The 12796-nt window shown below is 32.3% G+C and overlaps 1 pseudogene; it reads left to right on the top strand.

The window, feature by feature from the left end:
• Positions 1-657: 657 nt before the first annotated feature.
• Positions 658-775, top strand: LOC111738004 (annotated as a pseudogene).
• Positions 776-12796: the final 12021 nt, after the last annotated feature.

The raw sequence follows: 12796 nt of genomic DNA, 5'->3' as shown, positions 1-12796 counted from the left end.
ATACATTTTGTCGCACAATCTTTTTATCAGAAATTTAAATTGGTATAGTACAGAGTTGTTCTAAAAGTTTATAAGTAAAAATAATATATTAAATGCAAGGAAAATATGTGAATTATAAAAAATATAAAAATCTTGATTAACATATTAGCTACATAGAAAAATACATGATTCCATGTTATAGTAGAAGGTAAATTTTAGCTTAAGACAATATATTTGACAAACAGATGTATATATTTACATAATTTAATTTTTACTATAAACTATAAACCTGACAAACAACTATACCTGACAGTATATATTTGTAAAAATTATTGAATTATTCACAAATTGGTAAATTTTATTGTATGCAAATTACATCTCAATAAAAGCAACAAAAATTTAAGATATTCTTTTATGATTCCACATAAACTCTTCTCTCCCATATTTATACATCTCCGTAAAATTCTTATCCTGAGTTAAATGTTATATCTAAATTATATCACATATTTCTCAACCTAGATAAGCCAAGCAAAAGCAGTCCTGTGAATATTCCAGATTTCATAATTTAGCTTTGAGTATGACAAAAAGAAAGTAAGCTGACCTAAAAAAGTTGAACTCCAGCCATTTCAGAAAAATCAAGAAATTATTCTCTCTTGTTGATGCTATCACAATGAATTAATGAACAATGAACTGAGAGATCAACCTTTTCCTTAATAAGGATGGAAAAGATCTTTCTTACAATATATAAACTGTTTAAGCATTATCATCCACTTTGTGACACTAAAGACGTACCTATAGGAGAACACATGGGCTTTTACATCAGATGGCTATGGTATTTAACACTAACTCTCCAACATGTAATAACTTTAGTCAGTTACTAAACTTTCTTAAGCCTTAATTTTCATATCTGTATGTTAAGATTCAGTGTACTAGTGTCCATGTAGTACCTAGCATAACAGTAGGTACTAGATAAGTGGATGGCATTGTTATTTTTCTTTAGCTGGCACCATGTGGCTCTATAGTTTCCCCTAACTTCATTAATTCTGATATAACCTAATTGGTAGGTGCATTATATTCTTCTATATCTTTAAATACAAGTGTCCCAAGTGCTTCTTAGTTCTTATTTTCTGGTTAGGAGAACTGGTAGGCTTGAATGAAGTTCAAGAGGTAAGGAAACAGAAATCAGGTAAATTAGGGCAGGTATTCTGCCTTAATTCTTCTCTGCGCCCAAATTCCAATGTCAAATCAGATGTTAATTCATGGGGTTATTTCTGGAATAGCTGCACCCATAAAAGTCTCTGCCAGTAACAGATAGCAGAATAATCTTCATTCTTAAAGAAATAAACCAAAGCGGAGAGGTGCCTCCAGGTAGTGCCCATCAGTAGCCAGGACCTGAATGGATTTTATCTGCCCAGCCAGACCCCTGGAAACTCCAGAGGCTAACTAAACTGGCTCACTCAATCCTTTCATTAACCTTGCAATATTGTATCTCCATATTTTACATTAAGAAGCTTTCTAGATTTTGCTAGCTACATTATGATAGGATTTTACTCAATGTGATAATATATTGACCATGCCTTTTAATTTTGTTTTTCTGACACTCTGACATCTTAGGGCTTTGCTGAACCTGAAGAGACTGTCCCTCTCAAGGCCAATTCCTAGAAATAGTAAAGGACTAACCTTTGTACATTTATATGCACACAACCAGTACAGAGCCCATACTTCCATCAAGTCCTTCATTTGTCTCTTATACTGCAGGTCACTATTCCACTGCCTTAATCACCCCAGTGCCAGATATCAAACAACTTTAGACAGCCTCTATATCTATTCCCTCTATACTATGGTGCTACTGAAATTATTCAAACGAGCCAATCCTCACACTGCTTATCCTTTGCCTTGATTTCGTGGAGACTACAATTAAGGTACTTGCCCTCATTTTCCCCTCACTCCCTGTGCCTCCCAATAGACCCTGCTGCTTCCCTGTTAGCCCCCTGCATGGCATGATATGCCCCCTCCTCTTGGGAATTATGAGTAACAAACTATCTTTGTTTCTCGATCTACCGGCCTTAACATACCCAATTAATAATAAAATCTACATTTTAAGACAGATAAAAAGTGTGACAAGATATTTAATTGGCACTTTGCAAACTTTAATGTGCAAAGGAATCACATGGACGTCTTGTTAAAAAGCAAATCTGAATCAATAGATCAGAAGTGAGTCCTGCATGTCCAACAATGCAATGCCAAAACTTCTCATCTATGAACCACACTTTCAATAGCAAAGTACTAAACTGGATGTACTCATTTTCAATATTCTGTTTTCTGTGAATTTTGGCTAATTATGTTATCTTTTCACAAATAGTTTCCTTTTTTGTAAAATGGAAATTAAAAACACTGCCTACCTAATAAATGACATTAAAGATAAAATGAGGCAATATAGATAAAACAATAAACATTTATTAAGCTGTAATTATAGGTAAAGCTATAAAAAGTATAAACTGCCATATAAATTATTGCAGAACATACACTACTTGTATTTCACCCTTAAATACTATAGAAATAACAATTTACATTTGAAATAACTTATGGATTTTCTGTACCTGTATATTAAAGTCAGTCTCCAAAGATCACTTCCCATTGCCATTGTTAACATTCCTTCTTATTTTCATATAAAGTCAGAAGTAATAAAATTAAACCTCTCTAAGCATACAGATACTATTAGTAGCCCTCAAATTCAGAAGTATCTTCTTCAAAATTAACTATGTTTCTGAGGTTTTGTCGCCCAGAGCACAAAGTGATTCAAAGTGTCTATACTGGGTTAAAAAAGGCATCCCCCCAAAGAATATTTGTAAATGCTTTCTTTAAGCCAGAGTAATAATAACTGCAAAACTTACTCTGAAAAAAACAAATAGAAAACCCCAAGAGAAGTTTTGAGATTATTTGATGAAGGACTTAATCTTTGCAACAAAACTGAATTTTACCAGCAACCAAGCAGGTATAATTCAATTGAACAAATATAAATCAAGTCTCTATTGTTTGCAAAACCCCACAGTTCCGTGAGGATGGAGCAGTGCCAGCCTTTAAAGAGCTGATCCATAGGGTAATCTAGATTACCTTACAGGAGACAGAACATGGTAAATATCTTATGGGAAAAATTCAGTAATGGTGGTTCCCAGAAACCCTTTGGATAAGGTTAGCTTACATGAAGAAATGTGGAATTTAAAATTCTTTACAGAGTTTCATTTAGAGATAAAAAGATAAAGTAGAGAATGGGATTGAAATCAGCAAAGAATGAATGTGGGAGCCACTGGACAAAGTGAGGGGAAGATGGGTACAGGTACTTTGGCTTGGCAATCTAATTCCAATACGATAAAATCTATGTGCGATAAGATATAAACTAGGGGGAAAAACGAGGCTGGATCTACTTTGTAGAAAGCTTTTGACTCCAGGTGGGGGCCTATACCAATAAGAAGCTAGCCTCTAAAAGATTTTGACTTTGTTAGCAAATTAAGTAATACATAGTGGTGAGCATACAATGATGAATTCGAGAATTTGGGTAGTCAAAGAATCTGTAAGAAACATCGGGAAACAGAAAAGTTAGGACGGTGCAGAGATGCTTTACAGTACGTTTTATATAACATGCTTACTTTTGAGTAGTAATGTTTAAGGTTGAAGAAATAGCATCAGCTTCTGCAAGTGATGCTAAGGGACATTAATAGCAGTTATAAGTTAATACAATTTAGGAAAACAAAATACAAATGACTAATAAAGTTGAATATGATCAACCTTAGAAAATCAAATGCAAAGAAATAGTATTTTTACTTATAAAATTATCAAATACTAAAATATAGCAAATGCAGAATTTTCAAGGATCAATGAGGATGATCATACTATGCTGAGCATGTAAATTCTGAGAGAACTTTGGCATTCAGGAGACTTAAATAGGTTCAATCCCACTGTCCTACTAATTCCTAAAGGAGTCTAGCATAATGAAAGAATCAAAAACTCAAGACAGTATATAGAAAGACATTAATCATAGTATTACTTTTATTAATAAAACAAAATAATTTTAATGTTCAACAAAAGAAAATGATGCTTTAAAACATCAATAAATTCACTGTTTACTTTTTATTCTATTTCTTATACCTTGAAAATTTACTTTTACATTCCTGTAAGCTAATCGCATTTTAATAAATTATAATCTGCACTATTCAAATACTTCTCCAATAAATGGAAGAGTATTTATTTACTTTACATCAAATCTTATGGTCTGAAACACACTCTCTCGTATAGCAAAAGTTCCAAAATAAATATATATGCAGGACATAATATTTCTAAAAGGGGTGAAAGCAGGTATGAATACCAAAACTATAGTTATTGTTAGATAAATATGGTAATTACTTGGAAGAAACAAACCAGCAAATAAACCAGATGATTTAAGCATTGTTCAGCCTGAAGAAAAGTGATGGGAATTAAAAGTAAACAATACATTTTTTTTACCCTCAAATAATTCACAATTTAGAAATATGAAAGTGTCTGGAAAATTTATAATTAAATGTATATGTACACACACGCATTAATTACTAAATGTTTGCAAATATAGTCACCATCTACAGTAATATATTTCTTTTCTTTTCACTAGATTCTCTGAGTTATCTAAACATGCAGATAATTTCATAATCACTACAATTCAAGTATTTTGAGGGTACGTATGTGTGCTTTCACAAAGTACAAGGAATAAAAATAATGATACATATTATTAGGGCATTCGTATTGTTATTATCTATTAATCGCAACCTAACCTACTTAATAACAAGCCGTAGAAGGTAAAACGTTCACTAATTCATATGAGCTAAAATTACATTCACCTTTATTTCTAAGAAACATTATGATGTTTTGGAAATAGAGAGCTACTATAAAGGGAACCTCCCATTTCCCTAGCCAGTTCTGGTTTGAAAATTTTGCTTGAACTCTCCTGATCTAAAGACATATTTTGGAATAAGATACTTACCTAAAGAATTTCCAATTCCGAGACGTAAGACTGGAATGTAACATTTTAAAATCTCACACCCTATCAAATGTATTATTTGACTCAGGTCAATTTTTCCAGGAAAAGACAAGTATAAAAAATAAATAATAATGATGCATATTCTAACAGTAAAATCAAAAGAAAATGTTAATGGATTTTTTAAACAACCAAATTTTTAAAGATTTATAATATTACAAATGTTTTAATGTGTAAATTTAAAAGCACAAAGAGGTTTAAAAATGTTTTGCTCACTATGGAGTTGTTCTCTCCAAAACGTTTGAAGTTCTGCATAATAAAAGCACTTTAATGTTTTATTATGGTGCTCTAGGTAGCAAGTATTTCCGCATTAAGTTATAGCAACTATAATAATTTAATTTTCCTGAATTGTTAAGAATTATAAAAGTAGCAGGAACATACCGCTCTTCAAAAATAATGGTAGCCTAATTATGGCACAGAAAACTGTCTAATTAGTCTCCCTTTTCAAGATTAATTACCTATCAATCAGTTAAACTGTCCTTCTGAAAATACATTTCTTGTATTAGCCATTTAAATTATAGGTATATTCATAGGAACGCTGGTACTATAAATCTTGAATAAATTCAATGTCACATCTGTTACTTTGAAAAAAAAAGTCTCCTTTTCAAAAAAAAAAATTTAGAACCAATATTCAAGAGAAAATATTTTGTAAAGAGTTTTGGGTCACTTGTTTTGAATTGTACATTAAGTTTAGTTTCTCATCAAAAGGCAAAAGATTTCCTCTATGGCATAGGGACATTATTCACTTAATATTGCTTAAAATGTTGCTGTTTGATATTTTTTTTCCTTCTCAGATAAGAAGCCAAATAGAAAATAGTGTATTTAAACAGTTAAGTGGTTAATATTAATGTTGAAAATCAAAGATGAAAGTTATTTTTATATCTTCCTTTTCAGTTCTGTTTGGAGTGATGATTAATTTTCAGTCTTTGGGGATTTCTGTATGGCAAAAATTCATTCATATTGTCACAAAGGTAAATTTACCTCTAGAAAATATAAAACATAATTCAATAAATACTAATAGCATCACTAAAGTTTAAAGTTACTAGAAAATATTCCAGTAACACATTACACAAAAAGCCAGATAATTCTAATGGTAACTATATTCCAGTTGCATAAAAACTAAATAAGAGAAACTATTTACTCATTGTGTTTTGTTCTGTTAACATGTTTGAAAAAAAGTTCTTGAAATGATACAGCCAGAAATAGAGAGAGATACCAGAACCAGATAAGGACACCACAAGTTAAAACAAAACAAAACAACAACAAAAAAATACTACATGCCAATATTTCTGATGAACAAAGATACAAAAATTCTCAACAAAATACTAGCAAACCGAATTCATTAAAAGGATCACTAATACATTAAAAGGATCAAACACCACAATCAAGTGAGATTATCTCTGGAATTCAAGAATGGTTCAAAATACCCACACTAATAAATATGTTACACCACATTAATAGAATGAAAAATAAAAATGATATGATAATCTCAACAGATGAAGAAAAAACATTTGACAAAATTCAACAATTGATCATGATAAAAACTGTTAACGAAGTGGATATAGAAATAACATACCACAACATAATAAAGGTCATATATAAGAAGTCTACAGCTTACTAACATCATACTCAGAGGTGAAAGGTTGAAAACTTTCTAAGATCAAGAACAAGGCAAGTGTGTCACTATTACTGCTCCTATTCAACATTGTATTTTAAGTCCTATTCTGAGCAATTGGACACGAAAAATAAAAGGGAGCTAAATTAGGAAGAAAGAAATAAAAGAGTCTCCACTTGCAGATGACATGATCCTATATATAGAAACTCATAAAAACTCCACCAAAAAACTCTCAGAAAAAAATTCTCAGAACTAATCAATTAATTCAATAAAGTTTCAGGTACAAAATCGAAACACAAACAATATATGGAGTCAAGGCTTACCAAGTCCTCCAGGAAAGCTTCACTGGTAGTTAGTTAGCTTACAGGATCCTAAATTAAAGGTAGTGAGGAAGGTCATCTGCAGACAGAACAGGGGCATTGGTAAATTCTGGGGGCCTCATAAAGAATATATTTACCCAAATTTATAAATACTACACTTGAAATCTAATGAAGAGAGTTTCCTTGAACTGAGTTTCCTAGAAAACTGACAGATAAGCTAAAAAGAGAGACTTGAAAAAGTTCCTACGAGATCCTTTATGAAAAATTCTAGACAGAAGTTTATTCTGTGGCGTTAGAAGTTGATCGTTTGTGGTTCTCTTTGCAAAACAAGCTCAAGAAGAGCTACATAAAAGGAAAAACATTCACAGAAAAGAGATTCAGCTTACCTGCTTTGAGGAAATATATTTTAAAAAATGGAAGATTACAACAAATCAAATCCAAACAATGATAAAAACAGATGAATCCTCTGTAAAGATCTAGACTAAACTGTTAAATCATTCATGTCCATCCAGTATGCAGAACACGAGGTGAAATACTAGAGTATAATAAAAAAAAAAAAGCTTCCATATTTTGCCATTTTACTAAATCGACTTTACTAATATTGTTGATTATTTCTAACATTTTTTGCTGGAGTCTTTAATGTTTTCTACATATTAGATCATGTCACCTGCAGAGACAATTTTACTTCTTTTCCAATTTAAATGCTTTTTTTTTTTTTTTTTTTTTTTTACAAAATGCTCTGGCTAGAACTTCCATTACTATTTTGAATAGAAGTGGTAAGAGTGGGCACCTTTGTTTTGTTCCTTATCTTAGAGGAAATGCCTTCAGCTTTCTACCATTGAATAAGAAGTTACCTGCCGGCTTGTCAATACGGCCTTTAGTATGTTGAGGTACATTCTTTCTAAACCTAGTTTGTTGAGTGTTTTTTTCTTCTTTTTTCCATAAAATGCTGTTGAATTTTGTCAAATGCTTTTTCTGCATCTATTGAGATGATAAAATTTTTATCCCTCATTTCATTCATGTCTTGTATCATATTTACTGACATGTGGGTGCTGAACCGCTTTTGCATCCCAGAAATAAATCTGACTAGATAATGATGTACCAACGTTTTAATGTAATATTGAATTTGGTTTGTTAATAGTTTGCTGAAAATACTATATCTATGTTCTATTAGGATACTGGCATGTAATTTTCTTTTTTTAAAATGTCCAATCTCTGGTTTTGGTATCAGAGTAATGCTGGCCTGGAAGTGTTTCTTCATAAATTTCCTAAACTGTTAGAGAATTAGTATTAATTCTTCTTAAATTTTTGGTGGAATTCACCCGGGAAGCCATCTAATCCTAAACTTTTATTTGGTGGGAGATTCTGAATGATTAAATCTCCTTACTCATTATTGGTCTGTTCAAATTTTCTACTCCTTCATGACTCAGTCTTCATAGATTGTATGTTTCTAAGATTTATCTGTTTCTTCTAAGTTATCCAATTTGGGGTATGTAATTGTTCATAACGTTCTCCTACGATGTTTATTATTATTATTATTTCTGTGTTGTCAGTTGTAATATCTCTTTTCATTTCTTTGTCTTCTCTTTTTTCCTTAGTCTAGATTAAGTTTGTCAATTTTTTCCAAAGCCAATACTTAGTTTTGTTAAACTTTTCTATTGTTTTCTATTGTCAGTCTCTATTTCATTTATTTCTGCTCTGGTACTTATTTTCTTCCTTTTGCTAACTTTAGCTTAATTGGTCCTATTTTTCTAGTTTTGAGGTATATAGATTATTTGAGATTTCTTAATTTAAGTGTTTATTGCTATATATTTCACCCTTAGAACTGCTTTTGCTACATCCCATAAGTTTGTTATATTGTTTCCATTTTCTTCTGCTCAATGTATTTCTTATTTTCCTTTTGATTTCTTCTTTGATCTATTGGTTGTTTAATAATGTGCTAATATCTTCACATTTGAGAATTTCCCAATATCTATCCTGTTATTGATTTCTACTTTCATACCATTGCGGTCAGAAAAAAAATGCTTGATATAATTTCAATCTTCTTAAATTTATTAAAACTTGCTTTGTGACCTAACATGTGATCTATACTGGAGAATGTTCTGTGTGCATGTTCTGCTCCTGTTGGATAGAATATTTGGTATATGTGTTACATCCATTTGATATAAAGTGTAGTGCAAGTCTAGTATTTCCTAATTTTCTGTCTGCATGAGCTATCCATTGTTGAAATTGGGGTAGTGAAATCTTTGTTTATTGTTGCAATACTGTCTATTTCTCCCTTCAGATATGTTTATATTTGCTTTATATATTTATGTACTCTGATCTTGGGTACATATATATTTGCAATCATTGCATCCTCTTCACAAATTGACCCTGTGTCAATATATAATTACCTTCTCTGTTATGACAATTTGTCTACTATAAGTATAGCCTCTCTTGCTGTATTTTTGCTTTGAATTGCATGAAAAATCTTTTTTTCTAAATACTTTCTCTTTCGTCTAAGTCCTTGAAGCTGAAATGAGTCTCCTGTAGGCATCAAAGAGTTACAACTTTTTTTTTTCAATCCACCCAGCCACTCTGTACCTTTTTATTGGACAATTTAATTCACTTACACTTAAAGTATTAGTAGATAAGACTTAATATTGCCATTTAGTTCATTGATTTTTGTCTGTTTTCTTCCTCTATTTCTGTCTTCCTTTGGGATTTGACGGTTTTCTATAATGATATGCTTAGATCTTTTCTCTTTATCTTTTATGTATCAACTATACATTTTTGTTTTGGTGTTACATGAAGCTTACATAATCATCTTACAGTCATGAGAATCTGTTTTAAACTGGTAGCAAGTCAACTTCACTCATATACAAACTCTCACACTTTTACTTCTCCCTCCCACATTTTATTATTTTCTTGTCACAATTTACATCTTTTTGCATGTGGCCCCATTAACAAATTATTATAGCTATAATTATTATTACTTGTGTCTTTTCACCTTTATACTGGATTGAAAAGTGTTTTATATAATACCATCACAGTATTAAAGTATTCTGAATTTGCCTATATACTTTATCACTGAGTTTTATACTTTCATATGTTTTCATGGTACTAATTAGCCTCCTTTGTGTCAGTTTGAAGAACCCCTCCCTACCCCATCCCACCCTACCGCGCCCCACCCCGACCCTCGCCTTTAGCATTTCTTGTAAGGTAAGTCTAGTTGTGATGAACTCCCTCAGCTTTTGTTTATCTGGGAAAGTCTTTATCTCTTCTCCATTTCTGAAAGACATTTTTGCCAGGTAATTCTTTTTTTTCTTCTTTTTCTTCTTTCAGCTCATTGAATATATCAACCCATGCTCTCCTGGTGTATAATGCATCTGCTGAGAAATGAGCTAATAGCCTTAGCTATTATATATGAAAAGTCTTCATACTGTATGTGAAAAGCCTTTTATTTTTTTCTCTTTTTGCTTTCAAAATTCTACTTGTCTTTGAATTTTGATAGTTTGATTACAATATATTTTGGCGAAGTCTTCTTTGGTTTCAATCTGTTTGGGGACTTTTGATAATCATGTACCTGGATGTCCCTATCTTTCTTGGATATGAAAAGTGTTCAGACATTATTTCATTAAGTAATGTTTTTGCTTCTTTCTCTCACTCTTCTCCTTCAGGATCTGTCGTAATGCAAATATTAGCTCTCTTTTTGGTGTCCCATAAATCCTGCAGGCTTTTTTTTTCTTTTTCTTCTCTTTATCTCTTCTGACTGAATTTCAAATTATCTTCAAGTGTACAGATTCTTTCTTTTGCTTGATAAAGTCTGCTGTTCAGGTTCTTTATTGCTTTTTAAAATTTTATTCATTGTATTCTTCAGCTCCAAAATTTCTGTTTGGTTCTTTTTTATGATTTCTCTCCATTAAACTCCTTATTTTGGTTATGTATTGTGTTCTTAATTTCACTGAGTCATCTTATCTGTTTTTTCTTGAAGCTCTCTGAGATTCCTTAAAACAATTATTTTCCATTCTTTGTCAGGCAATTTGTACATCTTCATTTCCTTGGGATTGGCTACTGAAAAATTAATGTGTTCATCTGGTGTCATGTTTTCTTGATTTTTTAAATGTTCTTTGAGGTCTCGTGTTGCTGTCTTCTTCACACTTGAATAAAGAGTCTTCTCCTGGCTTTACTAACTGGCTTCAGGAGAGAAACTTCTAGTCTGCCCACATATGGTTTCTGAAGCTCTCTGAGACCTTTTCTATGGATGCATCTGCTTCTCACCTCTTGTTCTCATTTGGTGGGGGGCTAATTTTTAAGGTTGTATGACTTTTCTAAATAGTACAAAGTCAGACTGGGTGCTAAGAGTCTCCCGCTTATTGCCCTTGGGTTTTGCCTTAGTGAAATTCATATACCTTCTACTAATCTCAAAGAGTCAGTCTGTTCGCACGTGTTCGCACTCACTATCTACGAGGTTGTGTATGGAGAGCCAGCCATAGGAATGTGATTTAGGTGCCTGAATAGTTGGGCATACATGTGGGCCAGCTGGGGCTTGAGGTCAGGCTTGCTGATAGAGTCTGAGAAGCAGTCAGTAATATCTCTGACCCTCTGTTGAGTTCTAAGCCATGATTGCTGCAATGTTCCACTTCTCTTCTGTGCTCCCACTGTCTCTCTACCCCTCAGCCATACCAATCTCCTCTGTATTCTAGGTAGGATGAGAAAGAAGTGGGCCTCTTGGACAGTAACCCATCCAGCTGCAGAAGGCAGATACTCCCTACATTCTCACTCATCCTCATGGAGAAATGCACTGGGGTGTCTCTCTTGGCACTGAACTGTGCTGCCTTGGGGAAAGTACAACATGGGTAAAGTGAAGCTGCTCTTCTTACTCTCTTCAATACATATTCTCCAATTTTTCACTCCACTGTTATGCTATAACTTCTCTGAATGCTCAGACTCCCAGAAAGGTATTCTTGTCTGTGTTTGTCAAAATCAATGCCTTGTGGAGGAATGAAAGTAGAAAACTCCTAGACTGCCATTTTGCTTAGATCACTCCCTGTTGTCCTTCATTTCCCCTTGCCCCTCTTTTTCAACCTTCTCTGTTTTAACTGATTGTTTTCCACGCGAAATTAGCATATCTCCTTTCTTAGAATGTAAATACTTCTTTTAGGCAATTTTTTGCTGGATGCCCTGGTGTTTACAATATATATTTTTAACTAATCTAGTATTATAAATAGCATTATACTGCTCTAAATACTGTAGTATACCTTTTATTCAGGTACTTTTTTCTCAGAGAATTTCTAATTCCTTCCTCTTGTTCATATAATATTACTGTCATTCATTTCACATACCCATACACAAGATTTAGTATAGTTATTGCTTTAAAAATTGTTTTAGATTCGTTAATATTAAGAAAAAAATTAAATATTTTATTTCACTTTTGTTTATCTGATTCTTTTCCTTTCTTAATTGGATCCAAGTTCCCTATCTATATAATTTTTACTTTGCCTGCAGAACTTCTTTTAACATCAAGTAGTTTACTATCAATAAATTCCATTTGCATTACACTCCATTTGCAATGTTTATATTAATCTGTCTTCAAATTCACTAATTCTTTCCTTAGCTATGTCAAGTCTACTTGGTGAGCATATCTAAGACATTCTATTTTCTTATTTTCAGAGTTTTTGGTTTCTAGCATTTCTTTTGATTCTTCATAAGACTATCCATATTTCTTCTTACATTGCCCATCTGCTTTTACATGTTCCCAACTTTATTCATGAGCTGCCTGAACATATTAATCATAGTTTTTTAATGAATACTTTATCTTCAGGGTGTTTTTGCTTT

The sequence above is a fragment of the Pteropus vampyrus genome, unplaced genomic scaffold (assembly GCF_000151845.1).
Source record: "Pteropus vampyrus isolate Shadow unplaced genomic scaffold, Pvam_2.0 Scaffold33, whole genome shotgun sequence".
NCBI lineage: Eukaryota > Metazoa > Chordata > Mammalia > Chiroptera > Pteropodidae > Pteropus > Pteropus vampyrus.
Note: the sequence above shows the minus strand (reverse complement) of the source record. Positions and strands in the feature narration are given on the sequence as shown.